Consider the following 27,863-nt stretch of genomic DNA (forward strand, 5'->3'; position numbering starts at 1 on the left):
TTCCATGTTTATAGAAATGGCTGTGTAGATATTTCCATGTTTACACAGATGACTGTGTAGGTATTTCCATGTATATACAGAAGGCAGTGTTGATATTTCAATGTTTATAAAGATAGCAGTGTAGATATTTCCATGTTTATACAGAAGGCGGTGAAGATATTTCCTTGTTTTTAGGGATAGCCATGTAGATATTTCCATGTTTATACAGATAGCGGTGTTGACATTTCCATGTTTAAAGAGATAGCGGTGTAGATATTTCCATATTTATGCAGATAGCGGAGTAGATATTTCCATGTTTATACAGATAGCAGTGTAGATATTAACATGTTTATACAGATAGCGGTGTAGATATATCCATGTTTATACAGATTGTGGTGTAGATATTTCCATGTTTATACAGATAGCGGTGTAGATATTTCCAGGTTTATACAGATAGTGGTGTAGATATTTCCATGTTTACAGAGACAGAGGTGTAGATATTTACATATTCACACAGATTGCTGTGTACATATTTCCATATTTAAACCGACAGCTCTGAAGATATTCCCATGTTTACACAGATACTGTTGTAGATGTTTCCATGTTTATAGAGATTGCAGTGTAGATATTTCCATGTTTATAAAGATAGCGGTGTAGATATTTCCATGTTTATGCAGATAGCGGTGGAGATATTTCCATGTTTATATAGATAGCGCTGTAGATATTTGCTTGTTTATACAGATAGCGGTGTAGATATTTCCATGTTTATACAGATAGCGGTGTAGATATTTCCATGTTTATAGAGATAGCGGAGGAGATATTTCCATGTTTTTACAGATAGCAATGTAAATATTTGAATGTTTATACAGATAGCGGTCTAGATATTTCCATGTTTATATAGATAACGGTGTAGATATTTCCATTTTTATACACATAGCGGTGTAGTTATTTCCATGTTTATACAGATGACTGTGTACATATTTCCATGTTTATACAGATGGCGGTGTAGATATTTCCATGTTTATACAGATAGCGGTCTAGATATTTCCATGTTTATACAGATAGCGGTGTAGATATTTCCATGTTTAAACAGATAGCGGTGTAGATATTTCCATGTTTATACAGATGACTGTGTAGATATTTCCATGTTTTTTACAGATGGCGGTGTAAATATTTCCATTTTACGCAGATAGCGGTGTGGATATTTCCATGTTTATACAGACAGCGATGTAGATATTTCCATGTTTATAGAGATGGCTGTGTAGTTATTTCCATGTTTATACAGATTGCAGTGTAGATATTTCCATGTTTATACAGATAGTGGGGTAGATATTTCCATGATTATACAGATGACTGTGTAGGTATTTCCATGTTTATACATATGGCGGTGTAGATATTTCCATGTTTAGAGAGATAGCCATGAAGATATTTCCATGTTTATAGAGACAGTGGTGTAGATATTTCCATGTTTATAGAGATAGCGGTGTAGATATTTCCATAGTTATACAGATAGCGGTGTAGATATTTCCACGTTTATACAGATAGCGGTGTAGATGTTTCCATGTTTATACAGATAGCGGTGTAGATATATCCATGTTTATACAGATTGTGGTGTATATATTTCCATGTTTATACAGATAGCGGTGTAGATATTTCCATGTTTATACAGATAGTGGTGTAGTTATTTCCATATTTACAGAGATAGATGTGTAGATATTTCCATATTTGCACCGATTGCGGTTTACATATTTCCACGTTTATACAGATAGTGGTGTAGGTATTTCCATGTTTATACAGATAGCGGTGTAGATATTTCCATGTTTATACCGATAGCGGTGTAGATATTTCCATGTTTATACAGATAGCGGTGTAGATATATCCATGTATATACAGATTGCGGTGTAGATATTTCCATGTTTATAAAGATAGCTGTGTAGATATTTCTATGTTTACACAGATTGCGGTGGAAATATTTCCATGTTTATACAGATAGCGATGTAAATATTCCCATTTTTATACAGATAGCGGGGTAGATATATCCATGTTTATACAGATAGCGGTGTATACATTTCCATGTTTATACAGATAGCGGTGTAGACATTTCCATGTTTATACAGATAGCGGTGGAGATATTTCCATGATTAGACAGATAGCGGTGGAGATATTTCAATGTTAATACAGATGACTGTGTAGATATTTCCATTTGTATACAGATGGCAGTGTAGATATTTCCATGTTTATACAGATGGCAGTGTAGATATTTCCATGTTTATACAGATTGCTGTGTGGCTATTTTCATGTTTATAGAAATAGCGGTGTAGGTATTTCCATGTTTATAGAGATGGCTGTGTACATATTTCCATGTTTACACAGATGACTGTGTAGGTATTTCCATGTATATCCAGAAGGCAGTGTTGATATTTCAAGGTTTATAGAGATAGCAGTTTAGTTATTTCCATGTTTATACAGATGGCAGTGTAGATATTTCCATGTTTATACAGAAGGCGGTGAAGATATTTCCATGTTTTTAGGGATAGCCATGTAGATATTTCCATGTTTATACAGATAGCGGTGTTGACATTTCCATGTTTATAGAGATAGCGGTGTAGATATTTCCATGTTTATACAGATAGCGGTGTAGATATATCCATGTTTATACAGATCGTGGTGTATATATTTCCATGTTTATACATATAGCGGTGTAGATATTTCCATGTTTATACAGATAGCGGTTTAGATATTTCCATATTTACAGAGATAGAGGTGTAGATATTTCCATATTTGCACAGATTGCGGTGTACATATTTCCACGTTTGTACAGATTGTGGTGTAGATATTTCCATGTTTATACAGATAGCGGTGTAGATATTTCCATGTTTATACAGATAGCGGTGTAGATATTTCCATGTTTATACAGATAGCGGTGTAGATATATCCATGTTTACACAGATTGCGGTGTAGACATTTCCATGTTTATAAAGATAGCGGTGTAGATATTTCTATGTTTACACAGATTGCGGTGGAAATATTTCCATGTTTATACAGATAGCGATGTAAATATTTCCATGTTTATACAGATAGCGGAGTAGATATATCCATGTTTATACAGATAGCAGTGTAGACATTTCCATGTTTATACAGATAGCGGTGTAGATATTTCCATGTTTATACAGATAGCGGTGGAGATATTTCCATGATTAGACAGATAGCGGTGGAGATATTACAATGTTTATACAGATGACTGTGTAGATATTTCCATTTGTATACAGATGGCAGTGTAGATATTTCCATGTTTATACAGATGGCAGTGTAGATATTTCCATGTTTATACAGATTGCTGTGTGGCTATTTTCATGTTGATAGAAATAGCGATGTAGGTATTTCCATGTTTATAGAAATGGCTGTGTAGATATTTCCATGTTTACACAGATGACTGTGTAGGTATTTCCATGTATATCCAGAAGGCAGTGTTGATATTTCAATGTTTATAAAGATAGCAGTTTAGTTATTTCCATGTTTATACAGATGGCAGTGTAGATATTTCCATGTTTATACAGAAGGCGGTGAAGATATTTCCATGTTTTTAGGGATAGCCATGTAGATATTTCCATGTTTATACAGATAGCGGTGTTGACATTTCCATGTTTATAGAGATAGCGGTGTAGATATTTCCATATTTATGCAGATAGCGGAGTAGATATTTCCATGTTTATACAGATAGCAGTGTAGATATTAACATGTTTATAAAGATAGCGGTGTAGATATATCCATGTTTATACAGATTGTGGTGTAGATATTTCCATGTTTATACAGATAGCGGTGTAGATATTTCCAGGTTTATACAGATAGTGGTGTAGATATTTCCATGTTTACAGAGACAGAGGTGTAGATATTTCCATATTCACACAGATTGCTGTGTACATATTTCCATATTTAAACCGACAGCTCTGAAGATATTCCCATGTTTACACAGATACTGTTGTAGATGTTTCCATGTTTATAGAGATTGCAGTGTAGATATTTCCATGTTTATAAAGATAGCGGTGTAGATATTTCCATGTTTATGCAGATAGCGGTGGAGATATTTCCATGTTTATATAGATAGCGCTGTAGATATTTGCTTGTTTATAGAGATAGCGGTGTAGATATTTCCATGTTTATACAGATAGCGGTGTAGATATTTCCATGTTTATAGAGATAGCGGAGGAGATATTTCCATGTTTTTACAGATAGCAATGTAAACATTTGAATGTTTATACAGATAGCGGTCTAGATATTTCCATGTTTATATAGATAACGGTGTAGATATTTCCATTTTTATACACATAGCGGTGTAGTTATTTCCATGTTTATACAGATGACTGTGTACATATTTCCATGTTTATACAGATGGCGGTGTAGATATCTCCATGTTTATACAGATAGCGGTCTAGATATTTCCATATTTATACAGATAGCGGTGTAGATATTTCCATGTTTATACAGATAGCGGTGTAGATATTTCCATGTTTATACAGATGACTGTGTAGATATTTCCATGTTTTTTACAGATGGCGGTGTAAATATTTCTATGTTACGCAGATAGCGGTGTGGATATTTCCATGTTTATACAGACAGCGATGTAGATATTTCCATGTTTATAGAGATGGCTGTGTAGTTATTTCCATGTTTATACAGATTGCAGTGTAGATATTTCCATGTTTATACAGATAGTGGGGTAGATATTTCCATGTTTATACAGATGACTGTGTAGGTATTTCCATGTTTATACATATGGCGGTGTAGATATTTCCATGTTTAGAGAGATAGCCATGAAGATATTTCCATGTTTATACAGACAGTGGTGTAGATATTTCCATGTTTATAGAGATAGCGGTGTAGATATTTCCATAGTTATACAGATAGCGGTGTAGATATTTCCATGTTTATACAGATAGCGGTGTAGATATATCCATGTTTATACAGATTGTGGTGTATATATTTCCATGTTTATACAGATAGCAGTGTAGATATTTCCATGTTTATACAGATAGCGGTGTAGTTATTTCCATATTTACAGAGATAGAGGTGTAGATATTTCCATATTTGCACCGATTGCGGTTTACATATTTCCACGTTTATACAGATACTGGTGTAGGTATTTCCATGTTTATACAGATAGCGGTGTAGATATTTCCATGTTTATACAGATAGCGGTGTAGATATTTCCATGTTTATACAGATAGCGGTGTAGATATATCCATGTATATACAGATTGCGGTGTAGATATTTCCATGTTTATAAAGATAGCGGTGTAGATATTTCTAAGTTTACACAGATTGCGGAGGAAATATTTCCATGTTTATACAGATAGCGATGTAAATATTCCCATTTTTATACAGATAGCGGAGTAGATATATCCATGTTTATACAGATAGCGGTGTAGACATTTCCATGTTTATACAGATAGCAGTGTAGACATTTCCATGTTTATACAGATAGCGGCGGAGATATTTCCATGATTAGACAGATAGCGGTGGAGATATTTCAATGTTTATACAGATGACTGTGTAGATATTTCCATTTGTATACAGATGGCAGTGTAGATATTTCCATGTTTATACAGAGGGCAGTGTAGATATTTCCATGTTTATACAGATTGCTGTGTGGCTATTTTCATGTTTATAGAAATAGCGGTGTAGGTATTTCCATGTTTATAGAGATGGCTGTGTACATATTTCCATGTTTACACAGATGACTGTGTAGGTATTTCCATGTATATCCAGAAGGCAGTGTTGATATTTCAAGGTTTATAGAGATAGCAGTTTAGTTATTTCCATGTTTATACAGATGGCAGTGTAGATATTTCCATGTTTATACAGAAGGCGGTGAAGATATTTCCATGTTTTTAGGGATAGCCATGTAGATATTTCCATGTTTATACAGATAGCGGTGTTGACATTTCCATGTTTATAGAGATAGCGGTGTAGATATTTCCATGTTTATACAGATAGCGGTGTAGATATATCCAGGTTTATACAGATCGTGGTGTATATATTTCCATGTTTATACAGATAGCGGTGTAGATATTTCCATGTTTATACAGATAGCTTTGTAGATATTTCCATATTTACAGAGATAGAGGTGTAGATATTTCCATATTTGCACAGATTGCGGTGTACATATTTCCACGTTTGTACAGATTGTGGTGTAGATATTTCCATGTTTATACAGATAGCGGTGTAGATATTTCCATGTTTATACAGATAGCGATGTAAATATTTCCATGTTTATACAGATAGCGGAGTAGATATATCTATGTTTATACAGATAGCAGTGTAGACATTTCCATGTTTATACAGATAGCGGTGTAGATATTTCCATGTTTATACAGATAGCGGTGGAGATATTTCCATGATTAGACAGATAGCGGTGGAGATATTACAATGTTTATACAGATGACTGTGTAGATATTTCCATTTGTATACAGATGGCAGTGTAGATATTTCCATGTTTATACAGATTGCTGTGTGGCTATTTTCATGTTTATAGAAATAGCGATGTAGGTATTTCCATGTTTATAGAAATGGCTGTGTAGATATTTCCATGTTTACACAGATGACTGTGTAGGTATTTCCATGTATATCCAGAAGGCAGTGTTGATATTTCAATGTTTATAAAGATAGCAGTTTAGTTATTTCCATGTTTATACAGATGGCAGTGTAGATATTTCCATGTTTATACAGTAGGCGGTGAAGATATTTCCATGTTTTTAGGGATAGCCATGTAGATATTTCTATGTTTATACAGATAGCGGTGTTGACATTTCCATGTTTATAGAGATAGCGGTGTAGATATTTCCATATTTATGCAGATAGCGGAGTAGATATTTCCATGTTTATACAGATAGCAGTGTAGATATTAACATGTTTATACAGATAGCGGTGTAGATATATCCATGTTTATACAGATTGTGGTGTAGATATTTCCATGTTTATACAGATAGCGGTGTAGATATTTCCAGGTTTATACAGATAGTGGTGTAGATATTTCCATGTTTACAGAGACAGAGGTGTAGATATTTACATATTCACACAGATTGCTGTGTACATATTTCCATATTTAAACCGACAGATCTGAAGATATTCCCATGTTTACACAGATACTGTTGTAGATGTTTCCATGTTTATAGAGATTGCAGTGTAGATATTTCCATGTTTATAAAGATAGCGGTGTAGATATTTCCATGTTTATGCAGATAGCGGTGGAGATATTTCCATATTTATATAGATAGCGCTGTAGATATTTGCTTGTTTATAGAGATAGCGGTGTAGATATTTCCATGTTTATACAGATAGCGGTGTAGATATTTCCATGTTTATAGAGATAGCGGAGGAGATATTTCCATGTTTTTACAGATAGCAATGTAATTATTTGAATGTTTATACAGATAGCGGTCTAGATATTTCCATGTTTATATAGATAACGGTGTAGATATTTCCATTTTTATACACATAGCGGTGTAGTTATTTCCATGTTTATACAGATGACTGTGTACATATTTCCATGTTTATACAGATGGCGGTGTAGATATTTCCATGTTTATACAGATATCGGTCTAGATATTTCCATATTTATACAGATAGCGGTGTAGATATTTCCATGTTTATACAGATAGCGGTGTAGATATTTCCATGTTTATACAGATGACTGTGTAGATATTTCCATGTTTTTTACAGATGGCGGTGTAAATATTTCCATGTTACGCAGATATCGGTGTGGATATTTCCATGTTTATACAGACAGCGATGTAGATATTTCCATGTTTATAGAGATGGCTGTGTAGTTATTTCCATGTTTATACAGATTGCAGTGTAGATATTTCCATGTTTATACAGATAGTGGGGTAGATATTTCCATGTTTATACAGATGACTGTGTAGGTATTTCCATGTTTATACATATGGCGGTGTAGATATTTCCATGTTTAGAGAGATAGCCATGAAGATATTTCCATGTTTATACAGACAGTGGTGTAGATATTTCCATGTTTATAGAGATAGCGGTGTAGATATTTCCATAGTTATACAGATAGCGGTGTAGATATTTCCATGTTTATACAGATAGCGGTGTAGATATATCCATGTTTATACAGATTGTGGTGTATATATTTCCATGTTTATACAGATAGCAGTGTAGATATTTCCATGTTTATACAGATAGCGGTGTAGTTATTTCCATATTTACAGAGATAGAGGTGTAGATATTTCCATATTTGCACCGATTGCAGTTTACATATTTCCACGTTTATACAGATAGTGGTGTAGATATTTCCATGTTTATACAGATAGCGGTGTAGATATTTCCATGTTTATACAGATAGCGGTGTAGATATTTCCATGTTTATACAGATAGCGGTGTAGATATATCCATGTATATACAGATTGCGGTGTAGATATTTCCATGTTTATAAAGATAGCGGTGTAGATATTTCTATGTTTACACAGATTGCGGTGGAAATATTTCCATGTTTATACAGATAGCGATGTAAATATTCCCATTTTTATACAGATAGCGGAGTAGATATATCCATGTTTATACAGATAGCGGTGTAGACATTTCCATGTTTATACAGATAGCAGTGTAGACATTTCCATGTTTATACAGATAGCGGCGGAGATATTTCCATGATTAGACAGATAGCGGTGGAGATATTTCAATGTTTATACAGATGACTGTGTAGATATTTCCATTTGTATACAGATGGCAGTGTAGATATTTCCATGTTTATACAGAGGGCAGTGTAGATATTTCCATGTTTATACAGATTGCTGTATGGCTATTTTCATGTTTATAGAAATAGCGGTGTAGGTATTTCCATGTTTATAGAGATGGCTGTGTACATATTTCCATGTTTACACAGATGACTGTGTAGGTATTTCCATGTATATCCAGAAGGCAGTGTTGATATTTCAAGGTTTATAGAGATAGCAGTTTAGTTATTTCCATGTTTATACAGATGGCAGTGTAGATATTTCCATGTTTATACAGAAGGCGGTGAAGATATTTCCATGTTTTTAGGGATAGCCATGTAGATATTTCCATGTTTATACAGATAGCGGTGTTGACATTTCCATGTTTATAGAGATAGCGGTGTAGATATTTCCATGTTTATACAGATAGCGGTGTAGATATATCCAGGTTTATACAGATCGTGGTGTATATATTTCCATGTTTATACAGATAGCGGTGTAGATATTTCCATGTTTATACAGATAGCTTTGTAGATATTTCCATATTTACAGAGATAGAGGTGTAGATATTTCCATATTTGCACAGATTGCGGTGTACATATTTCCACGTTTATACAGATTGTGGTGTAGATATTTCCATGTTTATACAGATAGCGGTGTAGATATTTCCATGTTTATACAGATAGCGGTGTAGATATTTCCATGTTTATACAGATAGCGGTGTAGATATATCCATGTTAACACAGATTGCGGTGTAGACATTTCCATGTTTATAAAGATAGCGGTGTAGATATTTCTGTTTACACAGATTGCGGTGGAAATATTTCCATGTTTATACAGATAGCGATGTAAATATTTCCATGTTTATACAGATAGCGGAGTAGATATATCCATGTTTATACAGATAGCAGTGTAGACATTTCCATGTTTATACAGATAGCGGTGTAGATATTTCCATGTTTATACAGATAGCGGTGGAGATATTTCCATGATTAGACAGATAGCGGTGGAGATATTACAATGTTTATACAGATGACTGTGTAGATATTTCCATTTGTATACAGATGGCAGTGTAGATATTTCCATGTTTATACAGATGGCAGTGTAGATATTTCCATGTTTATAGAGATTGCTGTGTGGCTATTTTCATGTTGATAGAAATAGCGATGTAGGTATTTCCATGTTTATAGAAATGGCTGTGTAGATATTTCCATGTTTACACAGATGACTGTGTAGGTATTTCCATGTATATCCAGAAGGCAGTGTTGATATTTCAGTGTTTATAGAGATAGCAGTTTAGTTATTTCCATGTTTATACAGATGGCAGTGTAGATATTTCCATGATTATACAGAAGGCGGTGAAGATATTTCCATGTTTTTAGGGATAGCCATGTAGATATTTCCATGTTTATACAGATAGCGGTGTTGACATTTCCATGTTTATAGAGATAGCGGTGTAGATATTTCCATATTTATGCAGATAGCGGAGTAGATATTTCCATGTTTATAGAGATAGCAGTGTAGATATTAACATGTTTATACAGATAGCGGTGTAGATATATCCATGTTTATACAGATTGTGGTGTAGATATTTCCATGTTTATACAGATAGCGGTGTAGATATTTCCAGGTTTATACAGATAGTGGTGTAGATATTTCCATGTTTACAGAGACAGAGGTGTAGATATTTCCATATTCACACAGATTGCTGTGGACATATTTCCATATTTAAACCGACAGCTCTGAAGATATTCCCATGTTTACACAGATACTTTTGTAGATGTTTCCATGTTTATAGAGATTGCAGTGTAGATATTTCCATGTTTATAAAGATAGCGGTGTAGATATTTCCATATTTATGCAGATAGCGGTGGAGATAATTCCATGTTTATATAGATAGCGCTGTAGATATTTGCTTGTTTATACAGATAGCGGTGTAGATATTTCCATGTTTATACAGATAGCGGTGTAGATATTTCCATGTTTATAGAGATAGCGGAGGAGATATTTCCATGTTTTTACAGATAGCAATGTAAATATTTGAATGTTTATACAGATAGCGGTCTAGATATTTCCATGTTTATATAGATAACGGTGTAGATATTTCCATTTTTATACACATAGCTGTGTAGTTATTTCCATGTTTATACAGATGACTGTGTACATATTTCCATGTTTATACAGATGGCGGTGTAGATATTTCCATGTTTATACAGATAGCGGTCTAGATATTTCCATGTTTATACAGATAGCGGTGTAGATATTTCCATGTTTATACAGATAGCGGTGTAGATATTTCCATGTTTATACAGATGACTGTGTAGATATTTCCACGTTTTTTACAGATGGCGGTGTAAATATTTCCATGTTACGCAGATAGCGGTGTGGATATTTCCATGTTTATACAGACAGCGATGTAGATATTTCCATGTTTATAGAGATGGCTGTGTAGTTATTTCCATGTTTATACAGATTGCAGTGTAGATATTTCCATGTTTATACAGATAGTGGGGTAGATATTTGCATGATTATACAGATGACTGTGTAGGTATTTCCATGTTAATACATATGGCGGAGTAGATATTTCCATGTTTAGAGAGATAGCCATGAAGATATTTCCATGTTTATACAGACAGTGGTGTTGATATTTCCATGTTTATAGAGATAGCGGTGTAGATATTTCCATAGTTATACAGATAGCGGTGTAGATATTTCCATGTTTATACAGATAGCGGTGTAGATGTTTCCATGTTTATACAGATAGCGGTGTAGATATATCCATGTTTATACAGATTGTGGTGTATATATTTCCATGTTTATACAGATAGCAGTGTAGATATTTCCATGTTTATACAGATAGCGGTGTAGTTATTTCCATATTTACAGAGATAGAGGTGTAGATATTTCCATATTTGCACCGATTGCGGTTTACATATTTCCACGTTTATACAGATAGTGGTGTAGATATTTCCATGTTTATACAGATAGCGGTGTAGATATTTCCATGTTTATACAGATAGCGGTGTAGATATTTCCATGTTTATACAGATAGCGGTGTAGATATATCCATGTATATACAGATTGCGGTGTAGATATTTCCATGTTTATAAAGATAGCGGTGTAGATATTTCTATGTTTACACAGATTGCAGTGGAAATATTTCCATGTTTATACAGATAGCGATGTAAATATTCCAATTTTTATACAGATAGCGGAGTAGATATATCCATGTTTATACAGATAGCGGTGTAGACATTTCCATGTTTATACAGATAGCAGTGTAGACATTTCCATGTTTATACAGATAGCGGCGGAGATATTTCCATGATTAGACAGATAGCGGTGGAGATATTTCAATGTTTATACAGATGACTGTGTAGATATTTCCATTTGTATACAGATGGCAGTGTAGATATTTCCATGTTTATACAGAGGGCAGTGTAGATATTTCCATGTTTATACAGATTGCTGTGTGGCTACTTTCATGTTTATAGAAATAGCGGTGTAGGTATTTCCATGTTTATAGAGATGGCTGTGTACATATTTCCATGTTTACACAGATGACTGTGTAGGTATTTCCATGTATATCCAGAAGGCAGTGTTGATATTTCAAGGTTTATAGAGATAGCAGTTTAGTTATTTCCATGTTTATACAGATGGCAGTGTAGATATTTCCATGTTTATACAGAAGGCGGTGAAGATATTTCCATGTTTTTAGGGATAGCCATGTAGATATTTCCATGTTTATACAGATAGCGGTGTTGACATTTCCATGTTTATAGAGATAGCGGTGTAGATATTTCCATGTTTATACAGATAGCGGTGTAGATATATCCAGGTTTATACAGATCGTGGTGTATATATTTCCATGTTTATACAGATAGCGGTGTAGATATTTCCATGTTTATACAGATAGCTTTGTAGATATTTCCATATTTACAGAGATAGAGGTGTAGATATTTCCATATTTGCACAGATTGCGGTGTACATATTTCCACGTTTGTACAGATTGTGGTGTAGATATTTCCATGTTTATACAGATAGTGGTGTAGATATTTCCATGTTTATACAGATAGCGATGTAAATATTTCCATGTTTATACAGATAGCGGAGTAGATATATCCATGTTTATACAGATAGCAGTGTAGACATTTCCATGTTTATACAGATAGCGGTGTAGATATTTCCATGTTTATACAGATAGCGGTGGAGATATTTCCATGATTAGACAGATAGCGGTGGAGATATTACAATGTTTATACAGATGACTGTGTAGATATTTCCATTTGTATACAGATGGCAGTGTAGATATTTCCATGTTTATACAGATTGCTGTGTGGCTATTTTCATGTTTATAGAAATAGCGATGTAGGTATTTCCATGTTTATAGAAATGGCTGTGTAGATATTTCCATGTTTACACAGATGACTGTGTAGGTATTTCCATGTATATCCAGAAGGCAGTGTTGATATTTCAATGTTTATAAAGATAGCAGTTTAGTTATTTCCAGGTTTATACAGATGGCAGTGTAGATATTTCCATGTTTATACAGAAGGCGGTGAAGATATTTCCATGTTTTTAGGGATAGCCATGTAGATATTTCTATGTTTATACAGATAGCGGTGTTGACATTTCCATGTTTATAGAGATAGCGGTGTAGATATTTCCATATTTATGCAGATAGCGGAGTAGATATTTCCATGTTTATACAGATAGCAGTGTAGATATTAACATGTTTATACAGATAGCGGTGTAGATATATCCATGTTTATACAGATTGTGGTGTAGATATTTCCATGTTTATACAGATAGCGGTGTAGATATTTCCAGGTTTATACAGATAGTGGTGTAGATATTTCCATGTTTACAGAGACAGAGGTGTAGATATTTCCATATTCACACAGATTGCTGTGTACATATTTCCATATTTAAACCGACAGATCTGAAGATATTCCCATGTTTACACAGATACTGTTGTAGATGTTTCCATGTTTATAGAGATTGCAGTGTAGATATTTCATGTTTATAAAGATAGCGGTGTAGATATTTCCATGTTTATGCAGATAGCGGTGGAGATATTTCCATATTTATATAGATAGCGCTGTAGATATTTGCTTGTTTATACAGATAGCGGTGTAGATATTTCCATGTTTATACAGATAGCGGTGTAGATATTTCCATGTTTATAGAGATAGCGGAGGAGATATTTCCATGTTTTTACAGATAGCAATGTAAATATTTGAATGTTTATACAGATAGCGGTCTAGATATTTCCATGTTTATATAGATAACGGTGTAGATATTTCCATTTTTATACACATAGCGGTGTAGTTATTTCCATGTTTATACAGATGACTGTGTACATATTTCCATGTTTATACAGATGGCGGTGTAGATATTTCCATGTTTATACAGATGGCGGTGTAGATATTTCCATGTTTATACAGATAGCGGTCTAGATATTTCCATGTTTATACAGATAGCGGTGTAGATATTTCCATGTTTATACAGATAGCAGTGTAGATATTTCCATGTTTATACAGATGACTGTGTAGATATTTCCATGTTTTTTACAGATGGCGGTGTAAATATTTCCATGTTACGCAGATAGCGGTGTGGATATTTCCATGTTTATACAGACAGCGATGTAGATATTTCCATGTTTACAGAGATGGCTGTGTAGTTATTTCCATGTTTATACAGATTGCAGTGTAGATATTTCCATGTTTACACAGATAGTGGGGTAGATATTTCCATGTTTATACAGATGACTGTGTAGGTATTTCCATGTTTATACATATGGCGGTGTAGATATTTCCATGTTTAGAGAGATAGCCATGAAGATATTTCCATGTTTATACAGACAGTGGTGTAGATATTTCCATGTTTATAGAGATAGCGGTGTAGATATTTCCATAGTTATACAGATAGCAGTGTAGATATTTCCATGTTTATACAGATAGCGGTGTAGATGTTTCCATGTTTATACAGATAGCGGTGTAGATATATCCATGTTTATACAGATTGTGGTGTATATATTTCCATGTTTATACAGATAGCGGTGTAGATATTTCCATGTTTATACAGATAGCGGAGTAGTTATTTCCATATTTACAGAGATAGAGGTGTAGATATTTCCATATTTGCACCGATTGCGGTTTACATATTTCCACGTTTATACAGATAGTGGTGTAGATATTTCCATGTTTATACAGATAGCGTTGTAGATATTTCCATGTTTATACAGGTAGCGGTGTAGATATTTCCATGTTTATACAGATAGCGGTGTAGATATATCCATGTATATACAGATTGCGGTGTAGATATTTCCATGTTTATAAAGATAGCGGTGTAGATATTTCTATGTTTACACAGATTGCGGTGGAAATATTTCCATGTTTATACAGATAGCGATGTAAATATTCCCATTTTTATACAGATAGCGGGGTAGATATATCCATGTTTCTACAGATAGCGGTGTAGACATTTCCATGTTTATACAGATAGCGGTGTAGACATTTCCATGTTTATACAGATAGCGGTGGAGATATTTCCATGATTAGACAGATAGCGGTGGAGATATTTCAATGTTTATACAGATGACTGTGTAGATATTTCCATTTGTATACAGATGGCAGTGTAGATATTTCCATGTTTATACAGATGGCAGTGTTGATATTTCCATGTTTATACAGATTGCTGTGTGGCTATTTTCATGTTTATAGAAATAGCGGTGTAGGTATTTCCATGTTTATAGAGATGGCTGTGTACATATTTCCATGTTTACACAGATGACTGTGTAGGTATTTCCATGTATATCCAGAAGGCAGTGTTGATATTTCAATGTTTATAGAGATAGCAGTTTAGTTATTTCCATGTTTATACAGATGGCAGTGTAGATATTTCCATGTTTATACAGAAGGCGGTGAAGATATTTCCATGTTTTAAGGATAGCCATGTAGATATTTCCATGTTTATACAGATAGCGGTGTTGACATTTCCATGTTTATAGAGATAGCGGTGTAGATATTTCCATGTTTATATAGATAGCGGTGTAGATATATCCATGTTTATACAGATCGTGGTGTATATATTTCCATGTTTATACAGATAGCGGTGTAGATATTTCCATGTTTATACAGATAGCTTTGTAGATATTTCCATATTTACAGAGATAGAGGTGTAGATATTTCCATATTTGCACAGATTGTGGTGTACTTATTTCCATGTTTATACAGATAGCGGTTTAGATATTTCCATATTTACAGAGATAGAGGTGTAGATATTTCCATATTTGCACAGATTGCGGTGTACATATTTCCACGTTTATACAGATTGTGGTGTAGATATTTCCATGTTTATACAGATAGCGGTGTAGATATTTCCATGTTTATACAGATAGCGGTGTAGATATTTCCATGTTTATACAGATAGCGGTGTAGATATATCCATGTTTACACAGATTGCGGTGTAGACATTTCCATGTTTATACAGATAGCGGTGTAGATATTTCTATGTTTACACAGATTGCGGTGGAAATATTTCCATGTTTATACAGATAGCGATGTAAATATTTCCATGTTTATACAGATAGCGGAGTAGATATATCCATGTTTATACAGATAGCAGTGTAGACATTTCCATGTTTATACAGATAGCGGTGTAGATATTTCCATGTTTATACAGATAGCGGTGGAGATATTTCCATGATTAGACAGATAGCGGTGGAGATATTACAATGTTTATACAGATGACTGTGTAGATATTTCCATTTGTATACAGATGGCAGTGTAGATATTTCCATGTTTATACAGATGGCAGTGTAGATATTTCCATGTTTATAGAGATTGCTGTGTGGCTATTTTCATGTTTATAGAAATAGCGATGTAGGTATTTCCATGTTTATAGAAATGGCTGTGTAGATATTTCCATGTTTACACAGATGACTGTGTAGGTATTTCCATGTATATCCAGAAGGCAGTGTTGATATTTCAGTGTTTATAGAGATAGCAGTTTAGTTATTTCCATGTTTATACAGATGGCAGTGTAGATATTTCCATGATTATACAGAAGGCGGTGAAGATATTTCCATGTTTTTAGGGATAGCCATGTAGATATTTCCATGTTTATACAGATAGCGGTGTTGACATTTCCATGTTTATAGAGATAGCGGTGTAGATATTTCCATATTTATGCAGATAGCGGAGTAGATATTTCCATGTTTATACAGATAGCAGTGTAGATATTAACATGTTTATACAGATAGCGGTGTAGATATATCCATGTTTATACAGATTGTGGTGTAGATATTTCCATGTTTATACAGATAGCGGTGTAGATATTTCCAGGTTTATACAGATAGTGGTGTAGATATTTCCATGTTTACAGAGACAGAGGTGTAGATATTTCCATATTCACACAGATTGCTGTGTACATATTTCCATATTTAAACCGACAGCTCTGAAGATATTCCCATGTTTACACAGATACTGTTGTAGATGTTTCCATGTTTATAGAGATTGCAGTGTAGATATTTCCATGTTTATAAAGATAGGGGTGTAGATATTTCCATGTTTATGCAGATAGCGGTGGAGATATTTCCATGTTTATATAGATAGCGCTGTAGATATTTGCTTGTTTATAGAGATAGCGGTGTAGATATTTCCATGTTTATACAGATAGCGGTGTAGATATTTCCATGTTTATAGAGATAGCGGAGGAGATATTTCCATGTTTTTACAGATAGCAATGTAAACATTTGAATGTTTATACAGATAGCGGTCTAGATATTTCCATGTTTATATAGATAACGGTGTAGATATTTCCATTTTTATACACATAGCGGTGTAGTTATTTCCATGTTTATACAGATGACTGTGTACATATTTCCATGTTTATACAGATGGCGGTGTAGATATCTCCATGTTTATACAGATAGCGGTCTAGATATTTCCATATTTATACAGATAGCGGTGTAGATATTTCCATGTTTATACAGATAGCGGTGTAGATATTTCCATGTTTATACAGATGACTGTGTAGATATTTCCATGTTTTTTACAGATGGCGGTGTAAATATTTCCATGTTACGCAGATAGCGGTGTGGATATTTCCATGTTTATACAGACAGCGATGTAGATATTTCCATGTTTATAGAGATGGCTGTGTAGTTATTTCCATGTTTATACAGATTGCAGTGTAGATATTTCCATGTTTATACAGATAGTGGGGTAGATATTTCCATGTTTATACAGATGACTGTGTAGGTATTTCCATGTTTATACATATGGCGGTGTAGATATTTCCATGTTTAGAGAGATAGCCATGAAGATATTTCCATGTTTATACAGACAGTGGTGTAGATATTTCCATGTTTATAGAGATAGCGGTGTAGATATTTCCATAGTTATACAGATAGCGGTGTAGATATTTCCATGTTTATACAGATAGCGGTGTAGATATATCCATGTTTATACAGATTGTGGTGTATATATTTCCATGTTTATACAGATAGCAGTGTAGATATTTCCATGTTTATACAGATAGCGGTGTAGTTATTTCCATATTTACAGAGATAGAGGTGTAGATATTTCCATATTTGCACCGATTGCGGTTTACATATTTCCACGTTTATACAGATACTGGTGTAGGTATTTCCATGTTTATACAGATAGCGGTGTAGATATTTCCATGTTTATACAGATAGCGGTGTAGATATTTCCATGTTTATACAGATAGCGGTGTAGATATATCCATGTATATACAGATTGCGGTGTAGATATTTCCATGTTTATAAAGATAGCGGTGTAGATATTTCTAAGTTTACACAGATTGCGGAGGAAATATTTCCATGTTTATACAGATAGCGATGTAAATATTCCCATTTTTATACAGATAGCGGAGTAGATATATCCATGTTTATACAGATAGCGGTGTAGACATTTCCATGTTTATACAGATAGCAGTGTAGACATTTCCATGTTTATACAGATAGCGGCGGAGATATTTCCATGATTAGACAGATAGCGGTGGAGATATTTCAATGTTTATACAGATGACTGTGTAGATATTTCCATTTGTATACAGATGGCAGTGTAGATATTTCCATGTTTATACAGAGGGCAGTGTAGATATTTCCATGTTTATACAGATTGCTGTGTGGCTATTTTCATGTTTATAGAAATAGCGGTGTAGGTATTTCCATGTTTATAGAGATGGCTGTGTACATATTTCCATGTTTACACAGATGACTGTGTAGGTATTTCCATGTATATCCAGAAGGCAGTGTTGATATTTCAAGGTTTATAGAGATAGCAGTTTAGTTATTTCCATGTTTATACAGATGGCAGTGTAGATATTTCCATGTTTATACAGAAGGCGGTGAAGATATTTCCATGTTTTTAGGGATAGCCATGTAGATATTTCCATGTTTATACAGATAGCGGTGTTGACATTTCCATGTTTATAGAGATAGCGGTGTAGATATTTCCATGTTTATACAGATAGCGGTGTAGATATATCCAGGTTTATACAGATCGTGGTGTATATATTTCCATGTTTATACAGATAGCGGTGTAGATATTTCCATGTTTATACAGATAGCTTTGTAGATATTTCCATATTTACAGAGATAGAGGTGTAGATATTTCCATATTTGCACAGATTGCGGTGTACATATTTCCACGTTTGTACAGATTGTGGTGTAGATATTTCCATGTTTATACAGATAGCGGTGTAGATATTTCCATGTTTATACAGATAGCGATGTAAATATTTCCATGTTTATACAGATAGCGGAGTAGATATATCTATGTTTATACAGATAGCAGTGTAGACATTTCCATGTTTATACAGATAGCGGTGTAGATATTTCCATGTTTATACAGATAGCGGTGGAGATATTTCCATGATTAGACAGATAGCGGTGGAGATATTACAATGTTTATACAGATGACTGTGTAGATATTTCCATTTGTATACAGATGGCAGTGTAGATATTTCCATGTTTATACAGATTGCTGTGTGGCTATTTTCATGTTTATAGAAATAGCGATGTAGGTATTTCCATGTTTATAGAAATGGCTGTGTAGATATTTCCATGTTTACACAGATGACTGTGTAGGTATTTCCATGTATATCCAGAAGGCAGTGTTGATATTTCAATGTTTATAAAGATAGCAGTTTAGTTATTTCCATGTTTATACAGATGGCAGTGTAGATATTTCCATGTTTATACAGTAGGCGGTGAAGATATTTCCATGTTTTTAGGGATAGCCATGTAGATATTTCTATGTTTATACAGATAGCGGTGTTGACATTTCCATGTTTATAGAGATAGCGGTGTAGATATTTCCATATTTATGCAGATAGCGGAGTAGATATTTCCATGTTTATACAGATAGCAGTGTAGATATTAACATGTTTATACAGATAGCGGTGTAGATATATCCATGTTTATACAGATTGTGGTGTAGATATTTCCATGTTTATACAGATAGCGGTGTAGATATTTCCAGGTTTATACAGATAGTGGTGTAGATATTTCCATGTTTACAGAGACAGAGGTGTAGATATTTACATATTCACACAGATTGCTGTGTACATATTTCCATATTTAAACCGACAGATCTGAAGATATTCCCATGTTTACACAGATACTGTTGTAGATGTTTCCATGTTTATAGAGATTGCAGTGTAGATATTTCCATGTTTATAAAGATAGCGGTGTAGATATTTCCATGTTTATGCAGATAGCGGTGGAGATATTTCCATATTTATATAGATAGCGCTGTAGATATTTGCTTGTTTATAGAGATAGCGGTGTAGATATTTCCATGTTTATACAGATAGCGGTGTAGATATTTCCATGTTTATAGAGATAGCGGAGGAGATATTTCCATGTTTTTACAGATAGCAATGTAATTATTTGAATGTTTATACAGATAGCGGTCTAGATATTTCCATGTTTATATAGATAACGGTGTAGATATTTCCATTTTTATACACATAGCGGTGTAGTTATTTCCATGTTTATACAGATGACTGTGTACATATTTCCATGTTTATACAGATGGCGGTGTAGATATTTCCATGTTTATACAGATATCGGTCTAGATATTTCCATATTTATACAGATAGCGGTGTAGATATTTCCATGTTTATACAGATAGCGGTGTAGATATTTCCATGTTTATACAGATGACTGTGTAGATATTTCCATGTTTTTTACAGATGGCGGTGTAAATATTTCCATGTTACGCAGATAGCGGTGTGGATATTTCCATGTTTATACAGACAGCGATGTAGATATTTCCATGTTTATAGAGATGGCTGTGTAGTTATTTCCATGTTTATACAGATTGCAGTGTAGATATTTCCATGTTTATACAGATAGTGGGGTAGATATTTCCATGTTTATACAGATGACTGTGTAGGTATTTCCATGTTTATACATATGGCGGTGTAGATATTTCCATGTTTAGAGAGATAGCCATGAAGATATTTCCATGTTTATACAGACAGTGGTGTAGATATTTCCATGTTTATAGAGATAACGGTGTAGATATTTCCATAGTTATACAGATAGCGGTGTAGATATTTCCATGTTTATACAGATAGCGGTGTAGATATATCCATGTTTATACAGATTGTGGTGTATATATTTCCATGTTTATACAGATAGCAGTGTAGATATTTCCATGTTTATACAGATAGCGGTGTAGTTATTTCCATATTTACAGAGATAGAGGTGTAGATATTTCCATATTTGCACCGATTGCAGTTTACATATTTCCACGTTTATACAGATAGTGGTGTAGATATTTCCATGTTTATACAGATAGCGGTGTAGATATTTCCATGTTTATACAGATAGCGGTGTAGATATTTCCATGTTTATACAGATAGCGGTGTAGATATATCCATGTATATACAGATTGCGGTGTAGATATTTCCATGTTTATAAAGATAGCGGTGTAGATATTTCTATGTTTACACAGATTGCGGTGGAAATATTTCCATGTTTATACAGATAGTGATGTAAATATTCCCATTTTTATACAGATAGCGGAGTAGATATATCCATGTTTATACAGATAGCGGTGTAGACATTTCCATGTTTATACAGATAGCAGTGTAGACATTTCCATGTTTATACAGATAGCGGCGGAGATATTTCCATGATTAGACAGATAGCGGTGGAGATATTTCAATGTTTATACAGATGACTGTGTAGATATTTCCATTTGTATACAGATGGCAGTGTAGATATTTCCATGTTTATACAGAGGGCAGTGTAGATATTTCCATGTTTATACAGATTGCTGTATGGCTATTTTCATGTTTATAGAAATAGCGGTGTAGGTATTTCCATGTTTATAGAGATGGCTGTGTACATATTTCCATGTTTACACAGATGACTGTGTAGGTATTTCCATGTATATCCAGAAGGCAGTGTTGATATTTCAAGGTTTATAGAGATAGCAGTTTAGTTATTTCCATGTTTATACAGATGGCAGTGTAGATATTTCCATGTTTATACAGAAGGCGGTGAAGATATTTCCATGTTTTTAGGGATAGCCATGTAGATATTTCCATGTTTATACAGATAGCGGTGTTGACATTTCCATGTTTATAGAGATAGCGGTGTAGATATTTCCATGTTTATACAGATAGCGGTGTAGATATATCCAGGTTTATACAGATCGTGGTGTATATATTTCCATGTTTATACAGATAGCGGTGTAGATATTTCCATGTTTATACAGATAGCTTTGTAGATATTTCCATATTTACAGAGATAGAGGTGTAGATATTTCCATATTTGCACAGATTGCGGTGTACATATTTCCACGTTTGTACAGATTGTGGTGTAGATATTTCCATGTTTATACAGATAGCGGTGTAGATATTTCCATGTTTATACAGATAGCGATGTAAATATTTCCATGTTTATACAGACAGCGGAGTAGATATATCCATGTTTATACAGATAGCGGTGTAGACATTTCCATGTTTATACAGATAGCGGTGTAGATATTTCCATGTTTATACAGATAGCGGTGGAGATATTTCCATGATTAGACAGATAGCGGTGGAGATATTACAATGTTTATACAGATGACTGTGTAGATATTTCCATTTGTATACAGATGGCAGTGTAGATATTTCCATGTTTATACAGGTTGCTGTGTGGCTATTTTCATGTTTATAGAAATAGCGATGTAGGTATTTCCATGTTTATAGAAATGGCTGTGTAGATATTTCCATGTTTACACAGATGACTGTGTAGGTATTTCCAGGTATATCCAGAAGGCAGTGTTGATATTTCAATGTTTATAAAGATAGCAGTTTAGTTATTTCCATGTTTATACAGATGGCAGTGTAGATATTTCCATGTTTATACAGAAGGCGGTGAAGTTATTTCCATGTTTTTAGGGATAGCCATGTAGATATTTCTATGTTTATACAGATAGCGGTGTTGACATTTCCATGTTTATAGAGATAGCGGTGTAGATATTTCCATATTTATGCAGATAGCGGAGTAGATATTTCCATGTTTATACAGATAGCAGTGTAGATATTAACATGTTTATACAGATAGCGGTGTAGATATATCCATGTTTATACAGATTGTGGTGTAGATATTTCCATGTTTATACAGATAGCGGTGTAGATATTTCCAGGTTTATACAGATAGTGGTGTAGATATTTCCATGTTTACAGAGACAGAGGTGTAGATATTTACATATTCACACAGATTGCTGTGTACATATTTCCATATTTAAACCGACAGATCTGAAGATATTCCCATGTTTACACAGATACTGTTGTAGATGTTTCCATGTTTATAGAGATTGCAGTGTAGATATTTCATGTTTATAAAGATAGCGGTGTAGATATTTCCATGTTTATGCAGATAGCGGTGGAGATATTTCCATATTTATATAGATAGCGCTGTAGATATTTGCTTGTTTATACAGATAGCGGTGTAGATATTTCCATGTTTATACAGATAGCGGTGTAGATATTTCCATGTTTATACAGATGACTGTGTAGATATTTCCATGTTTTTTACAGATGGCGGTGTAAATATTTCCATGTAACGCAGATAGCGGTGTGGATATTTCCATGTTTATACAGACAGCGATGTAGATATTTCCATGTTTACAGAGATGGCTGTGTAGTTATTTCCATGTTTATACAGATTGCAGTGTAGATATTTCCATGTTTATACAGATAGTGGGGTAGATATTTCCATGTTTATACAGATGACTGTGTAGGTATTTCCATGTTTATACATATGGCGGTGTAGATATTTCCATGTTTAGAGAGTTAGCCATGAAGATATTTCCATGTTTATACAGACAGTGGTGTAGATATTTCCATGTTTATAGAGATAGCGGTGTAGATATTTCCATAGTTATACAGATAGCAGTGTAGATATTTCCATGTTTATACAGATAGCGGTGTAGATGTTTCCATGTTTATACAGATAGCGGTGTAGATATATCCATGTTTATACAGATTGTGGTGTATATATTTCCATGTTTATACAGATAGCGGTGTAGATATTTCCATGTTTATACAGATAGCGGTGTAGTTATTTCCATATTTACAGAGATAGAGGTGTAGATATTTCCATATTTGCACCGATTGCGGTTTACATATTTCCACGTTTATACAGATAGTGGTGTAGACATTTCCATGTTTATACAGATAGCGTTGTAGATATTTCCATGTTTATACAGGTAGCGGTGTAGATATTTCCATGTTTATACAGATAGCGGGGTAGATATATCCATGTATATACAGATTGCGGTGTAGATATTTCCATGTTTATAAAGATAGCGGTGTAGATATTTCTATGTTTACACAGATTGCGGTGGAAATATTTCCATGTTTATACAGATAGCGATGTAAATATTCCCATTTTTATACAGATAGTGGGGTAGATATATCCATGTTTATACAGATAGCGGTGTAGACATTTCCATGTTTATACAGATAGCGGTGTAGACATTTCCATGTTTATACAGATAGCGGTGGAGATATTTCGATGATTAGACAGATAGCGGTGGAGATATTTCAATGTTTATACAGATGACTGTGTACATATTTCCATTTGTATACAGATGGCAGTGTAGATATTTCCATGTTTATACAGATGGCAGTGTAGATATTTCCATGTTTATTCAGATTGCTGTGTGGCTATTTTCATGTTTATAGAAATAGCGGTGTAGGTATTTCCATGTTTATAGAGATGGCTGTGTACATATTTCCATGTTTACACAGATGACTGTGTAGGTATTTCCATGTATATCCAGAAGGCAGTGTTGATATTTCAATGTTTATAGAGATAGCAGTTTAGTTATTTCCATGTTTATACAGATGGCAGTGTAGATATTTCCATGTTTATACAGAAGGCGGTGAAGATATTTCCATGTTTTAAGGATAGCCATGTAGATATTTCCATGTTTATACAGATAGCGGTGTTGACATTTCCATGTTTATAGAGATAGCGGTGTAGATATTTCCATGTTTATACAGATAGCGGTGTAGATATATCCATGTTTATACAGATCGTGGTGTATATATTTCCATGTTTATACAGATAGCGGTGTAGATATTTCCATGTTTATACAGATAGCTTTGTAGATATTTCCATATTTACAGAGATAGAGGTGTAGATATTTCCATATTTGCACAGATTGTGGTGTACTTATTTCCATGTTTATACAGATAGCGGTTTAGATATTTCCATATTTACAGAGATAGAGGTGTAGATATTTCCATATTTGCACAGATTGCGGTGTACATATTTCCACGTTTATACAGATTGTGGTGTAGATATTTCCATGTTTATACAGATAGCGGTGTAGATATTTCCATGTTTATACAGATAGCGGTGTAGATATTTCCATGTTTATACAGATAGCAGTGTAGATATATCCATGTTAACACAGATTGCGGTGTAGACATTTCCATGTTTATAAAGATAGCGGTGTAGATATTTCTGTTTACACAGATTGCGGTGGAAATATTTCCATGTTTATACAGATAGCGATGTAAATATTTCCATGTTTATACAGATAGCGGAGTAGATATATCCATGTTTATACAGATAGCAGTGTAGACATTTCCATGTTTATACAGATAGCGGTGTAGATATTTCCATGTTTATACAGATAGCGGTGGAGATATTTCCATGATTAGACAGATAGCGGTGGAGATATTACAATGTTTATACAGATGACTGTGTAGATATTTCCATTTGTATACAGATGGCAGTGTAGATATTTCCATGTTTATACAGATGGCAGTGTAGATATTTCCATGTTTATAGAGATTGCTGTGTGGCTATTTTCATGTTGATAGAAATAGCGATGTAGGTATTTCCATGTTTATAGAAATGGCTGTGTAGATATTTCCATGTTTACACAGATGACTGTGTAGGTATTTCCATGTATATCCAGAAGGCAGTGTTGATATTTCAGTGTTTATAGAGATAGCAGTTTAGTTATTTCCATGTTTATACAGATGGCAGTGTAGATATTTCCATGATTATACAGAAGGCGGTGAAGATATTTCCATGTTTTTAGGGATAGCCATGTAGATATTTCCATGTTTATACAGATAGCGGTGTTGACATTTCCATGTTTATAGAGATAGCGGTGTAGATATTTCCATATTTATGCAGATAGCGGAGTAGATATTTCCATGTTTATAGAGATAGCAGTGTAGATATTAACATGTTTATACAGATAGCGGTGTAGATATATCCATGTTTATACAGATTGTGGTGTAGATATTTCCATGTTTATACAGATAGCGGTGTAGATATTTCCAGGTTTATACAGATAGTGGTGTAGATATTTCCATGTTTACAGAGACAGAGGTGTAGATATTTCCATATTCACACAGATTGCTGTGGACATATTTCCATATTTAAACCGACAGCTCTGAAGATATTCCCATGTTTACACAGATACTTTTGTAGATGTTTCCATGTTTATAGAGATTGCAGTGTAGATATTTCCATGTTTATAAAGATAGCGGTGTAGATATTTCCATATTTATGCAGATAGCGGTGGAGATAATTCCATGTTTATATAGATAGCGCTGTAGATATTTGCTTGTTTATACAGATAGCGGTGTAGATATTTCCATGTTTATACAGATAGCGGTGTAGATATTTCCATGTTTATAGAGATAGCGGAGGAGATATTTCCATGTTTTTACAGATAGCAATGTAAATATTTGAATGTTTATACAGATAGCGGTCTAGATATTTCCATGTTTATATAGATAACGGTGTAGATATTTCCATTTTTATACACATAGCGGTGTAGTTATTTCCATGTTTATACAGATGACTGTGTACATATTTCCATGTTTATACAGATGGCGGTGTAGATATTTCCATGTTTATACAGATAGCGGTCTAGATATTTCCATGTTTATACAGATAGCGGTGTAGATATTTCCATGTTTATACAGATAGCGGTGTAGATATTTCCATGTTTATACAGATGACTGTGTAGATATTTCCACGTTTTTTACAGATGGCGGTGTAAATATTTCCATGTTACGCAGATAGCGGTGTGGATATTTCCATGTTTATACAGACAGCGATGTAGATATTTCCATGTTTATAGAGATGGCTGTGTAGTTATTTCCATGTTTATACAGATTGCAGTGTAGATATTTCCATGTTTATACAGATAGTGGGGTAGATATTTCCATGATTATACAGATGACTGTGTAGGTATTTCCATGTTAATACATATGGCGGAGTAGATATTTCCATGTTTAGAGAGATAGCCATGAAGATATTTCCATGTTTATACAGACAGTGGTGTTGATATTTCCATGTTTATAGAGATAGCGGTGTAGATATTTCCATAGTTATACAGATAGCGGTGTAGATATTTCCATGTTTATACAGATAGCGGTGTAGATGTTTCCATGTTTATACAGATAGCGGTGTAGATATATCCATGTTTATACAGATTGTGGTGTATATATTTCCATGTTTATACAGATAGCAGTGTAGATATTTCCATGTTTATACAGATAGCGGTGTAGTTATTTCCATATTTACAGAGATAGAGGTGTAGATATTTCCATATTTGCACCGATTGCGGTTTACATA

The sequence above is a fragment of the Pan troglodytes genome, chromosome 23 (assembly GCF_028858775.2).
Source record: "Pan troglodytes isolate AG18354 chromosome 23, NHGRI_mPanTro3-v2.0_pri, whole genome shotgun sequence".
Taxonomy (NCBI): Eukaryota; Metazoa; Chordata; class Mammalia; order Primates; family Hominidae; genus Pan; species Pan troglodytes.